Source organism: Megalobrama amblycephala, linkage group LG5, assembly GCF_018812025.1.
Source record: "Megalobrama amblycephala isolate DHTTF-2021 linkage group LG5, ASM1881202v1, whole genome shotgun sequence".
NCBI classification, from domain to species: domain Eukaryota; kingdom Metazoa; phylum Chordata; class Actinopteri; order Cypriniformes; family Xenocyprididae; genus Megalobrama; species Megalobrama amblycephala.
Window position 1 is genome coordinate 2953715 of NC_063048.1, and position 21421 is coordinate 2975135.

The 21421-nt window shown below is 39.9% G+C and overlaps 1 pseudogene; it reads right to left on the bottom strand.

Annotated features, from left to right (window-relative positions):
• Positions 1-443: 443 nt before the first annotated feature.
• On the bottom strand, positions 444-4339 carry LOC125268109 (annotated as a pseudogene).
• Positions 4340-21421: the final 17082 nt, after the last annotated feature.

Consider the following 21421-nt stretch of genomic DNA (forward strand, 5'->3'; position numbering starts at 1 on the left):
AGGGGAACGCTTTATAATGAAAGCTCACGCGTTCCTAAAAGTCGAAGCATCAAACAGCACAAACAGTAATAACTACAGTAATCCATACGACCCCAATGGATCCCTTTATTCCCAATACTTTACATATTGTTCCCCTATACTTACACATACTTACTGTTAGGGCTGCACGATTAATCGCATGCTTTTGTCATGCGTGTCTCGTCAGTAAAGCCGGTTCTGTGATTAGCGGTAAATGTCCATCACCTGCTTTCAAATGGAGTGGCACTTAATATACAGAGCCGTAGTTCGCGGACAAGCTACGCAATATCGCGTTCGTAATCGAAAGCGATTCATCTGCGATTATGAACACGATATTGCGTAGCTTGTCCGCGAACTACGGCTCTGTATATTAAGTGCCGCTCCATTTGAAAGCAGGTGATGGACATTTACCGCTAATCACAGAACCGGCTTTACTGACGAGACACGCATGACAATCTCGTGCAATTAATCGTGCAGCCCTACTTACTGTATAGTTACACTATAATTATTGAAAGTTACGCTGTAAATTCTTTGTAATTACGCAGTACTTTCTGGGCTGTAATTATCCTACAATGGTCTAATAATTGGTCTTATTGTGTAAAATGCTTTTTAAACTTCTTCTAAACTCTAATTAAATAAACTTGTTGTTTATTGATCTGTTGATATGAAATATGAGAGTGTGAGTGTTGCTGTAGTGCTGATATCAGTCATGTGATCATCACGGCCCAATCACAGCCACCGTACTGATATTCAGATCAACAGCACTCTTACTCATGTGATCTGTATTAAATATTGGAAACATGATGAAAGCAGGAAGATCCAGACCTATAGGAGTAACGATTACTGACTATTGACCGGTAAGATCCTCAGAGAGTCATAACACCAGAAGAATGGAAAGAGTGTGTGAGTGAAGGTGTGTGTGAATGTGTGTAGATGTGTGTTAGTTACAGGATCAGAGAATGACACCGTTCCTCTGTCATAGTCCAGATTCACTCTCACACGATCAAGCTTCTGATTGACACGAAAACCAGAAATTAAATACAGTCCAAACGGATCATACCACACACACCAGACATCAGTGTTGAAGAAAACACATCCCTTCCTCTGGTTTGATGCTGTAGTTACTCCAAGAGTCCAGCGTTGACTCTCTTTAACCTCCACATCCCAGCAGTGTGTTCCTGAGTTAAAACCCTCTGAACCCAGAACACATTGATAACAGTCAAATCTCTCTGGATTATCAGGAAGAGGTTGATCGATCCTGCTGTTTCTCACACTGGTCAGATCATCAGACAGGACGAGCCATGGATCTGCAGTGTTTGGATCCAGAATCACAGGAGCTGATGAGACACAATCAACAGATGCTTTTATTGTTCATATAATGATCAAGATTGAACCAACACAGATTATTATGAATTATGACACTGTTGATCAAGCACATGTTCCTCTGATCACTGTCAGTGCTGTTATTAGTTTCACACTCATTTTATCATCAACTACAAACATTAAATGTGTGATTCAGACATTTGTGTCCATCAATTAAAATCACAATAAATCAATGAGATCTGTTGAGATTTCTGCTGTAGATGAAAAACTGTAAGTGTGTGTCTGATCTTCAGCAGCATCTGATCATCTTCATGTTATCGGCTCTTATAGTCTGTGTTGATTTAAATCAGTTTATTCTCACTGTCTGTTGAGTTTCACTAACTGATTATGTTGGATTGAGAAATTATTAGTGGAGCGTGTCATTTTTCTTTCTTTCTTTCTTTCTTTCTTTCTTTCTTTCTGCAGTCAGACTCACTGTTTTGGACGATGCCCTGCATCTTCTTCCAGACTCTGAACTGCAGGTTGCCCAAGTATCGCGGCACATGAATCAAAGCTCCAGAAGCCATCTGTGGATCCGGCTGTGAGCTCTGGACTCTGGAAGAACATTCAGGAGTCAGAACTGCAGTGGCTTTGGATCAGAACCAGAGAGACCAGAGACAGGAGCAGATCACTCACCTTTCCTTTGAGACTGGAAACTCCTGCAGAACAAACACACCATTTATCAGCAAGAACTCAATCAATGAACCAATGATCAACCAATGATCTGAAATCAGACCTTCAGAAAGCAGACGTCATTGGCTTTTCATCATCTCCTCCATGTCTTTGATTGTGTGTGAAAGAGCTGAGATGTGTCTATTCATCTCCTCCAGCTTCTCCTTCATCATCTGCTTCTTCTGCTCCTCTTCCTCCCTCAGTGCAGTGATTGTAGCTTCTTCTTCATCTCTGAGAAACTGATGAAGCTTCTCAAACTGCTGTTTAATCTGACGCTCTGTGTGCTCAGCTTGAGACTGAAATCAATCACATTCACTTCAATCATCTCAGTCTACACACATCAACACTTCACATCATTCATATCAGAGATAAACTCAGATACCGACATATAACGGATCCAGAAGCAGATCGCTGCTCGTCATTTACAGAAATAATAAACTGGAATCCATTATATTAAATATATCAGATCATAACTGTATATAGTGATCCTACAGCTGTAATGAAAATGACTCTCGATTCTGTTTCCTCACCTTGATGTGTTGAACTGTTTTCTCAAACTCTCCTTTCATTTTTTCATTGTGTTGAAGTTTCTCTTGTAAGGACTTCAGTGCTGTATTGAGCTCCTCCTAGAATTGAACAAAAACACATAAAACACCAGATTACAGTGAAGAGAAGAAGAGAATACAGTGATATGATCATATAATGCTGTGAAAAAGTATTTGCCCTCATCCTGATTTCTTCTGTTTTTGTGAACATCTGATACTAAATTGATTCAGAAATTAAAATAAAGGCAGCCTGAGAAAACACAAAGTACAGTTTGTAAAAGACAATGTCATTTATTAAAGCAAAACAAAAAGGTTATCTAATATTATCTGTACCTGCGTGAAAATGTATAAATGTATTAGCAGAAGTTATTGCTGATAAAGGGGGGTCGATTCTCAATACCGGCAGGAAATGATTGAGGTGCCCTTGGGCCTTATATAATTATAAAATGTTGCATTAAAACGGACCTACATTTGATCTTATGATCATTTCTCAGATGTGCGTACATGTGATTCATAGCATAAACGTACACACAGAAAACGAGCATTCGCCTCTCTTTCAGATGTGAAATCTATAAATCGCAAATGATCTTGAACTTGTGCACAGCTGAATGGTTTCAGTTCTCCGCCTTGTAGAAGACGTATAAGTAATGTCATTTACATTTAAATAAATCATCAGTCATCATCCAAATCCTTTAATTTAGAATGGCGAGCTGCAAAAACAGCTTAGATTTCCAAAAACCTGCAGTAATCTGACAAGGAAAAGTGTCTGTTCAGACCCTGATGTGGCACTAAGCACTTTTTCACATCAAAGATGAATTTATAAATATGAGCGTTGGCGTGGATTTATGCGTATGCACATTCTAAGATCAAATCTGTACGTACGCACGCTTTATAAATGAGGCCCCTTGAGCAAGACATGAAACCCCCAATCACTCCCCGTGCGCCACAGTGAATTGGTTTGTAGTGTGTGTGTTCACTACTCACTACTCTCCTACTCCCTACTTGGCCCTCATGTCACTTTCAATTACATGTGAAACAAGAGACATTTGTCTTACCTTATATGATGAAACCACTTCACTGATGGGTCTGAATGTGTGACTGAAGTGTTTCTGTAAATTAGTACACCTTAAACACACAGGCTGTTTGTCCTCCAGACAGAAGAGTTTGAGTTTCTTACTGTGTAAACTGCAGATCTCCTCAGATCCTGATGAACGCGTCTCATTTCTCTCCTTCAGGAACGACTCACATGAGTTTTTTAACACAAGATTAAAAGGAGGACGATCTTTTGAGGATCTTCTCCTGCAGACAGGACACTCCTGAGTTTTCTTGGTTCTCCAGAACTGTTGAAGACACTCTTTACAGACACTGTGTCTACATGATAAAGTAACAGGAGTCTTGAAGATTTCACAGCACACAGGACAAGAAAGCTCTTCATTTAGTGAAGCCATTTTCACTGTTTGAGCTCCAGCAATATGAACTTTACTTTCACGTTCTGAACGACGGTTTTAAAAATGAATCACCTTGAGAATCACAACGATCTGCTGTCTGTTCAGAAACAAATGTCTCAAAAATCCTTCTTGAAAGTGTTTCTCTTCATTCTCCACTGATCGCTGATTATTTATTGCTTTTGTCAAGAGAGAAGAGAGTCAGACTTGGGTAAAGTTGGTTTTATATTCGCACATTCGCACATCCGTATTCAATAGTCTTGTTAATCACACTACATTGGACATTCAGTGGATATTCACAAGTAAATATGCCATTAAAACAATACTTGCCTATTTTGATCGACTGTGAAAAATGTTGTAAGTTGACAATCGTTGGTTGTCAATATCAGGTCGCAGCTTAAAATCGCAAACATTAATTTATTGCACATTTATTGGAAAGTCTGAACTGATCAGAAGTCTGAATATGCGAATATAAAACCAACTTTACCCAAGTGAGAGTCAGTATGACAGAAAAGAGAAATAATAAATCAGTCTCTTCCTGGTACGTGTTGGAAGAGGGTGGAGTTTATGATCACGTGTGGTTCACAGAACAAGATCAGGAATTCTTCAGGGTAAAGTTTGAAGTTATAAAACTTGCATTAAAACTTTAGTTTAATGATATAAACCTTGAATCAAACACTAAAAAAACAATGAAAGAAAGCAAACTAAATTTTACAGCATTTGTTTACAATGTGGGTATCAGATTTGTAGGTGGAGTGTTTAAGTACTTAAATATTTAGTGGTGGTCAACAGTCAAGTACTTCAAATAAACTGCCATGCCCAGAGTGAGACAACACTCAACAAAAAAATTCCAGTTGTGTCCAATGTCAATGTTTGAACAGAATTGAACAGGTTTGAACAGGTTTGAACAGGTTTTTGCTCTCTAAAAACCACAACGAAAATAACGTCCTGGAAAACAAAATCCTGTTCTGATATAAAGTTTTGTTTGAAGAGAAGACCATCCATTATATTGAATGAGGAGTTATTTCAAACATGAAAATACTTAAGTGTAGAAGTTTTTTCTGAAAGGTTTTGGGAAAGCATGATTTAGTTTAATTTTGGGCTTCTCACATTTCAAAATCCACTAAAAAGTCCTTAATAAAGTCCAATAATTTTGCAGTTGACTGTATATAGACCTGTGTGTGTGTGTGTGTGTAAAGCAAGGCTGTAACCATGTCTTGATGTCTTTTTTTTAAAAAAATATATATATATTTTAAAATATGCACACATTCATTATTATTTGTATGTCAAAAATGCAAAACATTTATTGCCTCATAACATTTAGTTCAATTCAAAATGGTGAAATTTGATAAAAAGTATTGATAAAGTGAAGTAGTGAGTGAAGTAGTGATAAAAGATAGACTGAGTAGTTTCCATCACTTTCCGACTATTGGTTGCTTAACATTTCTTTGGTAAAACAGTTGTCAAATATTAAATGTTTAGATAGATGTTTAGATCTTGAAGTGGTTATGACCATGGATAGTGATGAAACAAAAGGAATTTAAAAATGTAAAAGCTTTCCATTTTTAAATAGATCTATATTGTTCGTCGATACATCTTGTTTTGCAGTCATGGTATCTAGTTCAAAACTGATGCTTTGGTTGTATCACGTGATACATAATGTAAAAAATATGAATTGGTGTATTTTTATACCTAAACTGTGGAACAATCTTCCTAGCATTTGTAACCGGCTGACCTATGGGTTGGGGACTACAACTCCCAACAGTCTTTGGGACAATTTTAAGAATTGCGTCATTACTTAGTTGGCGCGCTATAAATAGACGCACGGAAGTATAGCGCGTCCTCGTTTCATTCATTCATTGAACCTGGAAATAAGCGTGAGCTTGCATCAGGTCACCTTTATGTGATTTTTGAACGCGGGGCATAAGGCAGTCGTATGTATTTGTTTTATCGAGAAGTCCTTGTGTGTTGATGGTGATTGGCTTGGTGATGCAGCCTTCAGAGTGTTGAATGAGTGAGAGCGAATTAGGTTCCTTTTTAAAGAAGAACCGTGTGGTTGATGTATTCCTTTTTTTCTTTAATCCAGTTAATTTAAAGGATTAGCATGGCTATTGTTACTATTTGATTTCTTTTATTTTTGGTGAATTACCCTCATTTTCCTTTGGATGTTGTGTATTCATATTATTGTATACTTTTAACTGATACTGTTTTCTTTGTTTTCTTTTTAGTTTTTCATCTTACTTCCATGGCAGCTGCAGGGTCTCCTCCAAGGGTGTGACTGGCACTGGTGAGGTGGTGGGCATTCTTCTGTGGTTCCTGGTGATTTATTTATCCTTTTGAGTGCCGTGGATTTTTGTACTGTGTTTGGAGTGTGCATTGCAAGTAGTGGCTATATTTTTCTACACACGTATAGTTGTGCCCTGTTGGAGCCCTGTGGTTTGTCATAAATTTGTTTTTTGTTCTTTCTCCTTGCTGAATGATGTGTACTCGTGTTTTAAACATCTAATTGTTTTTATACAAAATTTGGTATTTATTATTGTGAATAAAAGCTTGTACAAGAAATACATTCTTACTACAGCCTGTGGCCAGTTATTCACCCACTTGTGGTGGGTTACACATTGTTCGGGAAGCAGACACACTCTGTCAGTTTAAATCTAGACTAAAAACACATCTCTTTAACCTGGCATACACATAACACATTATCACTTTATATTTTCAAATCCGTTAAAGGATTATTAGGCTGCATAAATTAGGTCAGCCGGAACCGGGAACACTTCCTATAACACCAGATGTACTCGATGCATCAGAAGAAGAATGGCATCTACACTAATATTAGTCTCTCTGTTTATCCTGAGGTTTACCATAGTCAACCGGATCCGGGCCGTATCCATGTGAGATTGAGGACCTCCGCCTTGATACGACCACAATGCAGCCCTGAAGTATCAGCAGAGATTGAGTCAACTAGATCATCCATTGTGAAGACATCATCAACACAACAGCCAGTGGCACAGCTCCTCAACAAACCGTCCATACCGGCGTGATGAATACGATCCTCAACTGGATTGAACTGGATAAATACTTTGAATGTTGCGATCCTATCGGACTTATGATAGCTGCCTGAATCGTAACAAAGCACTGTTCGCCAGAGGAGAACTGGCCCCCCGACTAAGCCTGGTTTCTCCCAAGGATTTTTTCTCCTTTTTAACACCTGTTTGCCACCTGATGTAACTTGTTGGAGTTTGGGTTCCTTGCCGCTGTCGCCTTTGGCTTGCTTAGTTGGGGACACTTGACATTTGACTTGACATTTGATTTTCAACAGTGCTCTGATCTTCCTGCATTGACACTATTGTTTAAGAGCTGCTGTGCAGCCAAAATAATGTACCAGTTATCACTGTAAAGCTGCTTTGACACAATCTGCATTGTAAAAAGTGCTATATAAATAAAGATGACTTGACTTTTATGGTTGATGTTATGATTTCTTATGGTATGATTGCCAATCGGGCACTGATTTAGGCATAGTCGTTCAGGGGTCCTTGCAGGGGAGCGTTTGAGAACGCGGGCAAAGAACGTCTACTGAGAAGAAGTGAAACTCAATAGAACGTTCCATCAAAGCCACTGGAAGGCAAGCCCAAGTAGTGCTCGCTGCAGAGCATAATGACCTCCAGCTCCACCTCTCTGGAGCTCAAGGGTGGAGCTTAACCTGTTGAATGGCTGGAGAGATAGGGTTATGGGTAGGGTTAGGGTGTGGTTGGGGGATGCAGCTCCACCCATCATGCCCAAAGTAGATGATGAGAGGGGGAGCTGGAGGTTATGGCTCTGCAGTGAGTAGCCTCCCAGCAAGCCTGCAACCTTTAGCCAAAAAAGCGTAACGGCTAATGCTAACGCTCCGGCTCCAGACCTGCCAACCTTGGAAAATTTTTTTGAGTACCAGTGTGACGTGATGGGACGTGAGGTGACGGGACGGGGGGTGGGGGGTTGTCATTTTTTACATTTTTGAGAATACAATACACAAAGCACACACACCCATCTTTGTTAATCTAATTTTGACTGTTAAAGTTTTTTTAATTTGACACAATTAAAAATTTTACTACACCTGCTCAAAAGCATTTTTTTAATACATGATTAATCTTGCATTGCATAATGTGTTCTTATACAAACTGACAACCACAAGTGAATCACATTCATATATTTAATATGGACTAAAAATTTTTGTTTGCAATTTCAAGAAGGCTATATTTACATAGGCCTACAACTAACCTGACAGTTGAGTCGTTTATACAGGTTTTGTAATGAAAACTAGTCTACAATTAAGAAACCCTTAGAAAACAGTAAACATTGAGTTTACATGTGATTTATTTCAAATACTTAATTTATTATTACACTATCCAAATATGATACTAAATCCCAAAGAAAAAAAAGGGTTTCTATTTGTAGCGTGCTGTCTTTGAATTATAAACAAGACAAACATCCGCTGAATAAAGGTTAGCCAATACAAACATATTTATAGAAAACAGTTGACAATGAATAGAAAGGACCAATAAGAGCAAACGAATCGAGTATTCAAGAATATCAAGAAGTTAGTCCGACATATAACGAGGGGTTGTGTTAACTAAAGCGTCCGTCATTTACCGAATATTAAAAACACGGATGGATAATTCAAAATGTTTTCTGACAAAAAATAACAAGCAAGAACAAATTTTAAACCAAGCACGGCAATTTTCATTTTACCTCTCTGTGTGCGCGCGCGTTTGTGTTTATGAGAGAGAGCTCGCGAGCAGCATTGAAACAGCGGTCATTTTAAATGCATAAGTAACTAATGTGCTAGTTTTCATACAAAATAAGTAGGCTATGTAACATAATTAGTTACTTTATTAACACAATAATGCAACACATGTAGGCTATACGTTTCTGAACACTGAGAATAAATAAACGCCTGTTTCTCCAGACTCGCGCTTGTCAGTCAGTCACACATCACAACATTTTCATAATCAGCGATTTCAATTTTATTTAGATTTGTTGTTCAACATAACTTGTGCATTTTATACCCGTTTACCTTAAGAAGTTAAAAAACCGTGAGTGTGCTGTCCTCGCTTGAGAATTCAGTCACTGAGACGGCGGGAGTGGAAGGAGGGATTGAGCGGGATTTTGTGTTGCTGTCGATTTGCAGTCTCTTTTTATTGATAAACCGTACGCATTTGTCAATCATCCCCGCTTGCTATTTGGGGAAATAAACCCAGCGCTGATTGGTCGAACTCTTTTGCTGGATTTGAGTACTAGTCGTGCACAGAGGAGTCACCGGATTTTTGCGTAGTATAGAGTGACAAATCGTACCAGTGTACTTTGAGGTCAAAATGCGTACGCAAAATGCGTACATGTTGGCAGGTCTGCGGCTCTGGCGGTACGCAGGGAAGGAGTTTTGAATGGCGGGCACTGATGTCACTGCCATTACACAATAGGCTGAGAGCAGTGGCGGCTGGTGCAAAAAAAAAAAAAAAAAAGAAGAGTTGTAATTGTTAAATAATGTGATGTAATGTATCACTACTGCTTATCTAAAACATGGAAAATTCAGTATTTTAAGTATACCATGGGGCTGGGCGATATGGCCAAAAAATCATATCTCTATTTTTGGGCTGAATGGCGATGTATAATCTCTGTATTTTGTAGCTACTTTGTAGCTGAACTAAAAAAAAAAAAAAAATTAATTAAAAAAACAATTATTTCACATTCTGCCCAATATTTTCCTACAAAAAATGTTCATATTGAAGGCTATGAAAACAAACACGAATGTAACCTTGTAGTCTATGTTATATTATGTGCAAAAAAAGGGGTCATATTACATGAGGTCTCCATTCTAACATTGTGACACTACAATCTAAAAACAAAATAATGCTTTTTAAAGCAGAAGTTACATTCACTAAACTAAAAATAAAAAAGCACAGACTAATTATTAGGCTATTTTGATTACCCTAAAATAGTCACTCTACAGTTACTGCTATCATAAAAATACACTTAGTTGTAGGATCGAAATTCTACATGTGGCACGTTTATGTTCGCAAACAAAAACAAATAATCAACAACAAATATTTTAGGTAAATATATATTTTAATTAGAATTATTGCGCTCCGTCTGCACATGCGCACGGCGGCGCTCGTTCACAGAAGTTTGTGCTTCCACTCCTGTCTCCTGACAGCAAAATGGAAATATTTTCTCGACTTTCTAACATTTACAGATGGAGAAAATGCCCTCACGGATCGCTTTTCAGGGATGGAACAGCAAATTGCCCAGAACTCGGTCGCCATAGTAAATCTTTCAAAGACAACTGATTTTGTGGCCGAGGAAATTAAGTCGCTATCTGCAAGGGTCAAAATCAACGAGAACAAGGTGTCGCAAATTGAGCAGGTCGTCCGGATGTTTCAAGGCAAGTGTGATCAAGCCGAGATGTGGAATTTGAGGCTTTATAACCTCAGAGAAACAGAAGGAGAAAATATCAGAACCAAAGTGCTCAAAATCCTAAAAATTCTGACTCCGGACGAGGTAGATGACATCCGATTTTCCGTTGACACAATCCACAGGATTGGATGTCCTAGGCTGGTCATCATCCAGTTCGCGCTCCGGACCTACAGAGAGAAAGTCTGGAAAGTTGCGTGGGATCATCCTGCACTCAAGGAAAGAGGTGTTTGCCTGATAGAGGACCTGACATTTGCAGAAAGACAACAGAGGAAGTTGCTATGGCCAAGGGTAAAAGCGGCGAGAGAAGAGGGGAAGAGAGCTTACTTTCGTGGAGCAGATGCTTTTATTAATGGAGAAAAACTGTCTGTTGACGAATATCAAGATGAATATTAACTGAGTAGGTAGTATTATTGACTGTGCTGGCTAGGCAGACGAACTGAAATAATATGCTCAGTCTTTGAGTTATAAAACATTCGTAAAGGTGATGTAACTCTTCAAAGTTTGGAGTGGATCAACACCAACTGGTTTGTCAATTTCGTTGTTTCAGGTTTCTTTATATAACATTGTTCTGACATCCAAGTAAGATTACTTATGTCTGATTTTGTTTTTAGTTGTTTAACTGTATAACTCTGTATTTGTTTTAGGAAATGTTTATGGTCACAACTCTTCAGTCCAAGCTAAAAATATGTCTAAAGAGGTCACACAATCTATATCAGTATTGATGGGGAAATATCAAAGTGCCTTTTTGATAATGGGAGGTGATTTTAATGACGCCCCAGATGATTTCTTGGATCGTTTCCTGTCACGATCATTACTGGGAGTGCCCTTGTCTGCCACCAGAGGGTACTCCAACCCTGACTGTTTACATCCTGGACTTTGGTTTTCACCCACGAACTACATTACCATAACCCACCTCCTGGACTCATTATCCTTGGTTCATTGCACCCAGCTGTTTTGTGTTTGTTCAATTAGTGTCTGTCTATTTATACCTGGTTTGTCTCTGCTTTTGTCTTCGTGTCTTCTGTCACGGCACACACGAAGACAAACCGGGTAGGTCCAATTGCAGGTATTTATTGGGGAAATCCAGAAACGTAATCCATGAACCAGTCAATAGTCAAAAATCCAGGGAGACAATCCAAACAAAACAATGACAGGAACAAAACACAAAGCAAACCAAAACAGAGACTCGGGAAACATGAATGAAGACACCATGACAAAAGCAGAGATAAACCAGGTATAAATAGACAGACACTAATTGAACAAACACAAAACAGCTGGGTGCAATGAACCAAGGATAATGAGTCCAGGAGGTGGGTTATGGGTAATGTAGTTCGTGGGGTGAAAACCAAAGTCCAGGATGTAAACAGTCAGGGTTGGAGTAGACAAGGGCACTCCCAGTAATGATCGTGACAGTTTCCCTCCACATACGACACCTTCTTCCAAATTTAAATTTACTACCTTTCTATGTACCAATCTTTCTATAGTGGATATCTGGAGATTCTTGAATTTTAATGAAAAAAGTTATTCTTGGAGTAACTCCTCTAGATCCTTGCAGTCAAGGATTGATTTATGGTTAATCGACCCAGGATGTGTCCAGTATGTTACTGAAGTTACTTATTGCTATGCACCTCTTTCGGATCATAAAATGATTGTTTTGGTACTCTCTGGTTGTGTTATTAAAAATAATAGTATGCGAGGCTACTGGAAATTAAATAACAAGTTGCTTAATAATGAGGGCTTTATTACCCAGGTTCGTGAAGAAGCTCAACATATTTTTGGGAGTAAACAAACTTCACATGTTAAGAAATGGGAGTTATTTAAATTTAAAGTTAGGCAGTCTGCTGTATACTTTAGTAAACAAGTTAAAAAGAATCAGCTGGAAAAGGAAAAGGTGCTCATGACAGAATTATACTTACATTTAAAAAAAGATAACCTTATAGAAGATGAAAAAGTAAGATTGGAATCATTAAAAACTCAAATTGATCAGATATATATTAAAGGTTCCATAGAATGGAAAATTGAATTTACCTTGGCATGGTTAAATAACAAGAGTTCAGTACATGAAAATGACATACAGTGAGTCTCAAACTCCATTGTTTCCTCCTTCTTATATAAATCTCATTTGTTTAAAAGACCTCTGAAGAACAGGCGAATCTCAACATAACACTGACTGTTACGTAACAGTTGGGATCATTAATATGTACGCCCCCAATATTTGCATATGCCAGCCCATGTTCCCAACATTATGAAAGGCATTAGACAAGGGCAGGGCATGTGGATGAGCACAGCTGAATCAACAGACTAGGTAAGCAAGCAAGAACAATAGCAAAAAATGGCAGATATTTAAAAACACCCAATTATGCAGAATATAAGATGGAAAATAATTAATTGATGAGTTGTCAAACTAATATATAAAAATACAATATATACGGTATGATTTTACCTCAAAATCCAACAATTTGACACAAAATGATAACTAAAACATGTTTCTCTGCCTGGAGTCGAGCTGTTTCTGTGAATTGCAGTGATCCATTTGCTTTTTTCCCTGTTGCTTTCTGCAGTTTTTAAATATATACCTCAGGGTTTGTGTCAAAGCCATTTGTACAGTCAATCACAAAGCTCTTTCACGTTTGGATGTGTTTTGTGTGTTTTTCGCAACATTCACGCCGAAAACTAATGTTGCTGCTCAAGGGGCTCGCACACCGGACGTGAAGCTCAGCGCTGCGCTGCGCCGCGACACGTCTTTCAAATTCGAACGTATTGTTTTATATTTTTTTCTTAGTCGTAGCTGGGCGCCGCGGACAGGCGCCGAATGTCGCCGCCGGTGTGCGTATGTAACGTGTGTAAAAGTGTTAAATTAATGCATAAATGGGGACAGCGCCATCTGTCTGCTACGTGATGGCATATAGCACGTGAAATAGGGACCACCCACAGCAGAGATAATGAGACATGCTGTGGGTAAGTCGCACATTTTCAGCAGCTGGAGATTTAAAAGTTAAAATGATTAAAAACACATAACTAACTGCTTTATTGCTGATTTATACTGCAATGAACTTCTTATACAACTGTTGATATGTGTTTGGCATCGAATGTGTTATTTTATGTTGAGTTATTTTTAGTTTGTAATACGAGGCCTACTCATAATTAATTTGTGCACTGTCTTTGTTTTATGTAGAAGTGATTTTAATTCTCCGTGCTGTTTCCTTTATTTCTACGTGTTCCCCATTGTGCAGGTATGTTGTAAGATGTGTTGTTTTAATGTTTAATGTATTAATTAATAGTTCAAATGGAATTATATAAATTCGCCGCTAGGTGGGGATGTTTACCCTTCAAATCCAATCTTAATTGAATTGAATTGTTCAGTTTTTCATTTATTTGTGATAAATTCATTGAAAAGTCTATTGAAGTTCTCAAATTGGAAATTGTTAACACTATACGATCACAACGCATAAAGATTTAATTGATTTAAAAAGATTTAAAAAAAAGAAAGAACTGTTTTAAAAAAAAAGCAGAGATAATGAGACATGCTGTGGAAGTGATTTTAATTCTACCGTGCTGTTTCCTTTATTTCTACGTGTTCCCCATTGTGCAGCAGGAAGACCACCCAGGCAAGACCGTCACATTGGTGCCGTGAAGTTGTGATGCCGCTGTGTTGCTTTGGGTCACGTCTTCAAGCAAGTTGTTAAAGATTACTGTGTTGCTGTATTCTGGAAGGATCCTTCATCGTTTCAACAGCTCATCCATCGGTTCACAGCCTTTCCATAAAGGACTCCTTGCTTTATCCTTTTTCAATTTATTGGACTTTTCACTCTGATCATTTAATTTTAAGTTTGTTTATTTGTGTATGTACACTTGTACCACATTTTAATGCTTATAATGAGTGACAGCAATAGATATTTGCCTGACCAATTCACTCCTAGTCCAGTGGGCAGAGGCAGAGGGGTTTTAGGTGTACCAATTCCCTTTTCAGTGGACAGCCCCAATACTGGCAATAGTGATAGTAGACCTGGCATTACCAGAAGGGTGTGCACTGCGTGCGCAGAGTGTGATGCATCAGACATGCAGTCAAATGTCATTCATAAACCTAGTGAAGTGATCACGTCAACACCTAATGTCGAACATAGTGTACCTGATATGTTAGGACAAATGAGTTCAATTGTCCATCAGATTGGTCAACAGTTGGCAGACAACATTATATCTCATCTTAGTCCTTCTAGCACTGACACCCTGAATAGACAACACCCAGATGATAAGGCTACAAGCTCTTCAAGCATTGCAAATTTGTCACAAAACCAAGTAATTCAGCACAGAAAAGTCAAGGAGCCAGCTTCATTCAGAGGAGATGGTTCTGACACAATTGAAATTGAAGAATGGGAAGATCTGATGAGGACATTTGTCAAAAAGAGCAACATGAGTGCCGAAGAACATGTAGAAGAAATCCTTGTACACCTTGCGTGGTAAAGCAAAAGATGTAGTCAAATTCTGGATCAGGAACTGTGACTCCTCGACTACTGTCTGTCCAAATTCTGTCTACAGCCTGTTGCGTAAACACTTTTAGCTGCAATCCACTATTCGCCTGTCCCTCTTGCTGATTTTTACACTACCTTGCCAGAGGAGGATGAAAATCCATACGACTACTGGCTGAGACTCAACAAAGCAGGCTGATGTCGCTTCAGAATGCCTGCGAGAGCGAGGTAAAACACTTGACAAGCCCAGCGTGGAAATAGTGCACATGTTTATCAGACACTGCCCGAGTAAAGATTTGGCCTTAACCTTCAGGTCCAAACCGATTGACAAGTGGTCAGCACATGAAGTACAGGCTGTACTTAATGATTACCAGTCTGATTTATCTTTCAAAGCTACAAGTACAGTGCATCGCAGCAAAAGTGAAAGAGTTTCAGTCAACAAGACTTGATGTTAACACAGTTCCGGTGCCCGCTCCCACGGTGTGCGAACAACAACAAAAAAGCACAGATTTCTCTGCTCTTGAAAAGGTCATTGACATGCTTGAGAAAGTCCTGCTGACCAATACTAACCGACCTCAGTCTCATCCTAAATACCAGCCTTTTAACAGACTTCCTAGGATTGAAGGTTTGGATGCTTTGCCGTGTGCTATCTTGCGATGATGCTGCTCACTTCTGCCTTAACACATTGCCGTGAGCACAAACTGTGTTTTCAGTGTCAGTCTCCAGGTCACTCCAGACGTTTCTGCCCTAGGAGAAGACGACAATCCGTCCTCAGCCCACACAGGAAAACTAGCAGGTCTGTGCGTAAGGGAGGTTAGTACAGACCAGATTGATAACCCTCCCATCTTTGACATACAAGATTATGAGTCTGTATATGAGCAGTACAAACCCAGTGTCTCACCTGATAAAACTGCTGTATTTCAAGGAATACAACGAGTCCCCAGAGCTGATTCATTATTTTACACAACTGTATCTGTTGAAAATGGCCCATCTTTCACTGCATTACTCGACAGTGGTTCAATGGCCTGCACTCTCAGCGAGGCAGCTGAAGCAAGATTGTTGGAGAGCCTTTTCTAAGTTGCCAAAATGTCCCGCCGATGATGTTGTGATCATTGGATGTGGTGGTCATCGAGTCACACCAACAGCAATGTATGATCTGTCTGTCTGTGTTTATGGATGTAAAATGATAATACCAGTGCTGATCGTTCCAGGCCAGACAGATGAGATGATCTTGGGCAGTAACGCCATCAAAAGCCTGCTGACTCTTCCTAAAGAATACTGATGACTATTGGAAATTGGTCTCACTACCAAGTGGTAATGGAGAGAGCGAGAGTTTGGAGTTCATTTCCTTGCTGTCCAACACACAGAGATGGAAAGGCGATCACGTACCTGGAAAAGTAGGTACTGTTAAGCTCAAGCACAGTGTGATGCTTCAACCGCAGAGTGAACATCTTGTATGGGGCAAGCTTCCTGTCAGCACTGCAATGTCTGTGGGTAGTACAGTGCTTGTGGAGCCTACCCAATCCAAATGCAGCCCTAAGCAGATCATGGTAGGCCGAGTCATTACACCTTTATGGGGCGATGGTTGGATACCTGTTAAAGTTATAAATCCCACTAACAGTGTGTTGACATTAAGAAGAAATGCAAAGATTGCAGATGTTTCTCCATGCATTGCTGTGGAAGATCTTCCAGAAAGTGAGTACATTAAGTCTCAAGTTCAACACTTTCAACATGAGTATGGTCCCCAGGAATCTGAGGATGAGATGGTGCGAACCTTGAATGACTTGGGATTGAGAGACCTAGATCTGACGGCGTGTGAAGTGTCTTCCTCTTGGAAGACAAAATTACTCCATCTTATCAAGAAATATGAGTCCATATTTTCAAGGAACAAGATGGATTGTGGTGAAGCCAAAGATTTTGTACATCGGATCCGCTTTAGTGGATGACAAACCCTTTCGTCTCCCCTACCGTCGTGTACCTCCAGGCCATTATGAGAAACTGAGAGTAGCGTTGGATGAAATGGAAGTGAAGGGCATTATCAGAAAATCAAATAGTGAGTATGCTTCTCCTCTTGTCCTGGTGTGGAAAATTATTGCTGATTTATACTGCAGTGAACTTCTTACACAACTGTTGATATGTGTTTGGCGTCGAATGTGTTGTTTTATGTTGAGTTATTTTTAGTTTGTAATACGAGGCCTACTCGTAATTAATTTGTGCACTGTCTTTGTTTTATGTAGAAGTGATTTTAATTCTCCGTGCTGTTTCCTTTATTTCTACGTGTTCCCCATTGTGCAGGTATGTTATAAGATGTGTTGTTTTAATGTTTAATGTATTAATTAATAGTTCAAATGGAATTATATAAATTCGCCGCTAGGTGGGGATGTTTACCCTTCTCATCCAATCTTAATTGAATTGAATTGTTCAGTTTTTCATTTATTTGTGATAAATTCATTGAAATAGTCTATTGAAGTTGTCAAATTGGAAAATTGTTAACACTATACGATCACAATGCATAAAGATTTAATTGATTTAAAAAGATTAAAAAAAAGAAAGAACTGTTTTAAAAAAACAAGCAGAGATAATGAGACATGCTGTGGAAGTGATTTTAATTCTCCGTGCTGTTTCCTTTATTTCTACGTGTTCCCCATTGTGCAGCAGGAAGACCACCCAGGCAAGACCGTCACATTGGTGCCGTGAAGTTGTGATGCCGCTGTGTTGCTTTGGGTCACGTCTTCAAGCAAGTTGTTAAAGATTACTGTGTTGCTGTATTCTGGAAGGATCCTTCATCATTTCAACAGCTCATCCATCGGTTCACAGCCTTTCCATAAGGGACTCCTTGCTTTATCCTTTTTCAATTTATTGGACTTTTCACTCTGATCATTTAATTTTGAAGTTTGTTTATTTGTGTATGTACACTTGTAGCACATTTTAATGCTTATAATGAGTGACAGCAATAGATATTTGCCTGACCAATTCACTCCTAGTCCAGTGGGCAGAGGCAGAGGGGTTTTAGGTGTACCAATTCCCTTTTCAGTGGACAGCCCCAATACTGGCAATAGTGATAGTAGACCTGGCATTACCAGAAGGGTGTGCACTGCGTGCGCAGAGTGTGATGCATCAGACATGCAGTCAAATGTCATTCATAAACCTAGTGAAGTGATCACGTCAACACCTAATGTCGAACATAGTGTACCTGATATGTTAGGACAAATGAGTTCAATTGTCCATCAGATTGGTCAACAGTTGGCAGACAACATTATATCTCATCTTAGTCCTTCTAGCACTGACACCCTGAATAGACAACACCCAGATGATAAGGCTACAAGCTCTTCAAGCATTGCAAATTTGTCACAAAACCAAGTAATTCAGCACAGAAAAGTCAAGGAGCCAGCTTCATTCAGAGGAGATGGTTCTGACACAATTGAAATTGAAGAATGGGAAGATCTGATGAGGACATTTGTCAAAAAGAACAACATGAGTGCCGAAGAACATGTAGAAGAAATCCTTGTACACTTGCGTGGTAAAGCAAAAGATGTAGTCAAATTCTGGATCAGGAACTGTGACTCCTCGACTACTGTCTGTCCAAATTCTGTCTACAGCCTGTTGCGTAAACACTTTTAGCTGCAATCCACTATTCGCCTGTCCCTCTTGCTGATTTTTACACTACCTTGCCAGAGGAGGATGAAAATCCATACGACTACTGGCTGAGACTCAACAAAGCGGCTGATGTCGCTTTAGAATGCCTGCGAGAGCGAGGTAAAACACTTGACAAGCCCAGCGTGGAAATAGTGCACATGTTTATCAGACACTGCCCGAGTAAAGATTTGGCCTTAACCTTCAGGTCCAAACCGATTGACAAGTGGTCAGCACACGAAGTACAGGCTGTACTTAATGATTACCAGTCTGATTTGTCTTTCAAAGCTACAAGTACAGTGCATCGCAGCAAAAGTGAAAGAGTTTCAGTCAACAAGATTGATGTTAACACAGTTCCGGTGCCCGCTCCCACGGTGTGCGAACAACAACAAAAAAGCACAGATTTCTCTGCTCTTGAAAAGGTCATTGACATGCTTGAGAAAGTCCTGCTGACCAATACTAACCGACCTCAGTCTCATCCTAAATACCAGCCTTTTAACAGACTTCCTAGGATTGAAGGTTTGGATGCTTTGCCGTGTGCTATTTGCGATGATGCTGCTCATTCTGCCTTAACACATTGCCGTGAGCACAAACTGTGTTTTCAGTGTCAGTCTCCAGGTCACTCCAGACGTTTCTGCCCTAGGAGAAGACGACAATCCGCCTCAGCCCACACAGGAAAACTAGCAGGTCTGTGCGTAAGGGAGGTTAGTACAGACCAGATTGATAACCCTCCCATCTTTGACACACAAGATTATGAGTCTGTATATGAGCAGTACAAACCCAGTGTCTCACCTGATAAAACTGCTGTATTTCAAGGAATACAACGAGTCCCCAGAGCTGATTCATTATTTTACACAACTGTATCTGTTGAAAATGGCCCATCTTTCACTGCATTACTCGACAGTGGTTCAATGGCCTGCACTCTCAGCGAGGCAGCTGAAGCAAGATTGTTGGAGAGCTTTTCTAAGTTGCCAAAATGTCCCGCCGATGATGTTGTGATCATTGGATGTGGTGGTCATCGAGTCACACCAACAGCAATGTATGATCTGTCTGTCTGTGTTTATGGATGTAAAATGATAATACCAGTGCTGATCGTTCCAGGCCAGACAGATGAGATGATCTTGGGCAGTAACGCCATCAAAAGCCTGCTGACTCTTCCTAAAGAATACAGATGACTATTGGAAATTGGTCTCACTACCAAGTGGTAATGGAGAGAGCGAGAGTTTGGAGTTCATTTCCTTGCTGTCCAACACACAGAGATGGAAAGGCGATCATGTACCTGGAAAAGTAGGTACTGTTAAGCTCAAGCATAGTGTGACGCTTCAACCGCAGAGTGAACATCTTGTATGGGGCAAGCTTCCTGTCAGCACTGCAATGTCTGTGGGTAGTACAGTGCTTGTGGAGCCTACCCAATCCAAATGCAGCCCTAAGCAGATCATGGTAGGCCGAGTCATTACACCTTTATGGGGCGATGGTTGGATACCTGTTAAAGTTATAAATCCCACTAACAGTGTGTTGACATTAAGAAGAAATGCAAAGATTGCAGATGTTTCTCCATGCATTGCTGTGGAAGATCTTCCAGAAAGTGAGTACATTAAGTCTCAAGTTCAACACTTTCAACATGAGTATGGTCCCCAGGAATCTGAGGATGAGATGGTGCGAACCTTGAATGACTTGGGATTGAGAGACCTAGATCTGACGGCGTGTGAAGTGTCTTCCTCTTGGAAGACAAAATTACTCCATCTTATCAAGAAATATGAGTCCATATTTTCAAGGAACAAGATGGATTGTGGTGAAGCCAAAGATTTTGTACATCGGATCCGCTTTAGTGGATGACAAACCCTTTCGTCTCCCCTACCGTCGTGTACCTCCAGGCCATTATGAGAAACTGAGAGTAGCGTTGGATGAAATGGAAGTGAAGGGCATTATCAGAAAATCAAATAGTGAGTATGCTTCTCCTCTTGTCCTGGTGTGGAAAAAGAATGGTGATCTGGGGATCTGTACAGACTTTCGTTGGTTGAACGCCAGAAAAGTAAAAGATGCCCATCCTCTACCACACCAGTCAGACGCCTTAGCTGCTCTTGGAGGGAATGCTTTCTTCTCGACTATGGACCTTACCTCAGGTTTCTATAATGTTCCTTTGCACGAAGACGATTGGAAATACACTGCTTTCTCGTCTCCTTTTGGATTACACGAATATAACAGGATGCCGCAGGGCCTCTGCAATAGCCCAGCTACATTCATGCGTATGATGATGTCGATCTTTGGTGACAAGAATTTCACCAGTTTATTGTGCTACCTTGATGATCTCATGGTCTTTGCTCCCAACGAACAGGTTGCTCTTGAAAGGCTGGAGATGGTGTTCTCAAGACTCAAGGCCCACAATCTCAAGCTGTCCCCTAAAAAAATGCCATTTCTTGAGAAAGTCAGTCAAGTTTCTTGGCCATGTCATTTGTGAAGATGGTGTTAAAACTGACCCTGGGAAAATAAAGGCCATTACGGATGTTAAAGCAGTTGACTTGATGGACTCTGATGGAATCACTCCATGCCATAGAAAAATCAGATCATTCTTAGGTATGGTACTATACTATCAACATTTTATAGAGAGATGTTCTGCCAAAGCAAAGCCTCTGTTCGATCTTATCTCCAAAACAGACACAAAACGCTCTAGAGGCAGAAGGAGGAAGCTCAACTTGAAAGCTGTGTGCGTCAAACTCTCACCTACTGACTGGACGGACAAATGTCAGAAAGCATTTGACACTTTGAAAGAGGATCTTCTCTCGAGCGTGACGCTGGCTCACCCAAACTTCGAACGCGACTTCATACTAGC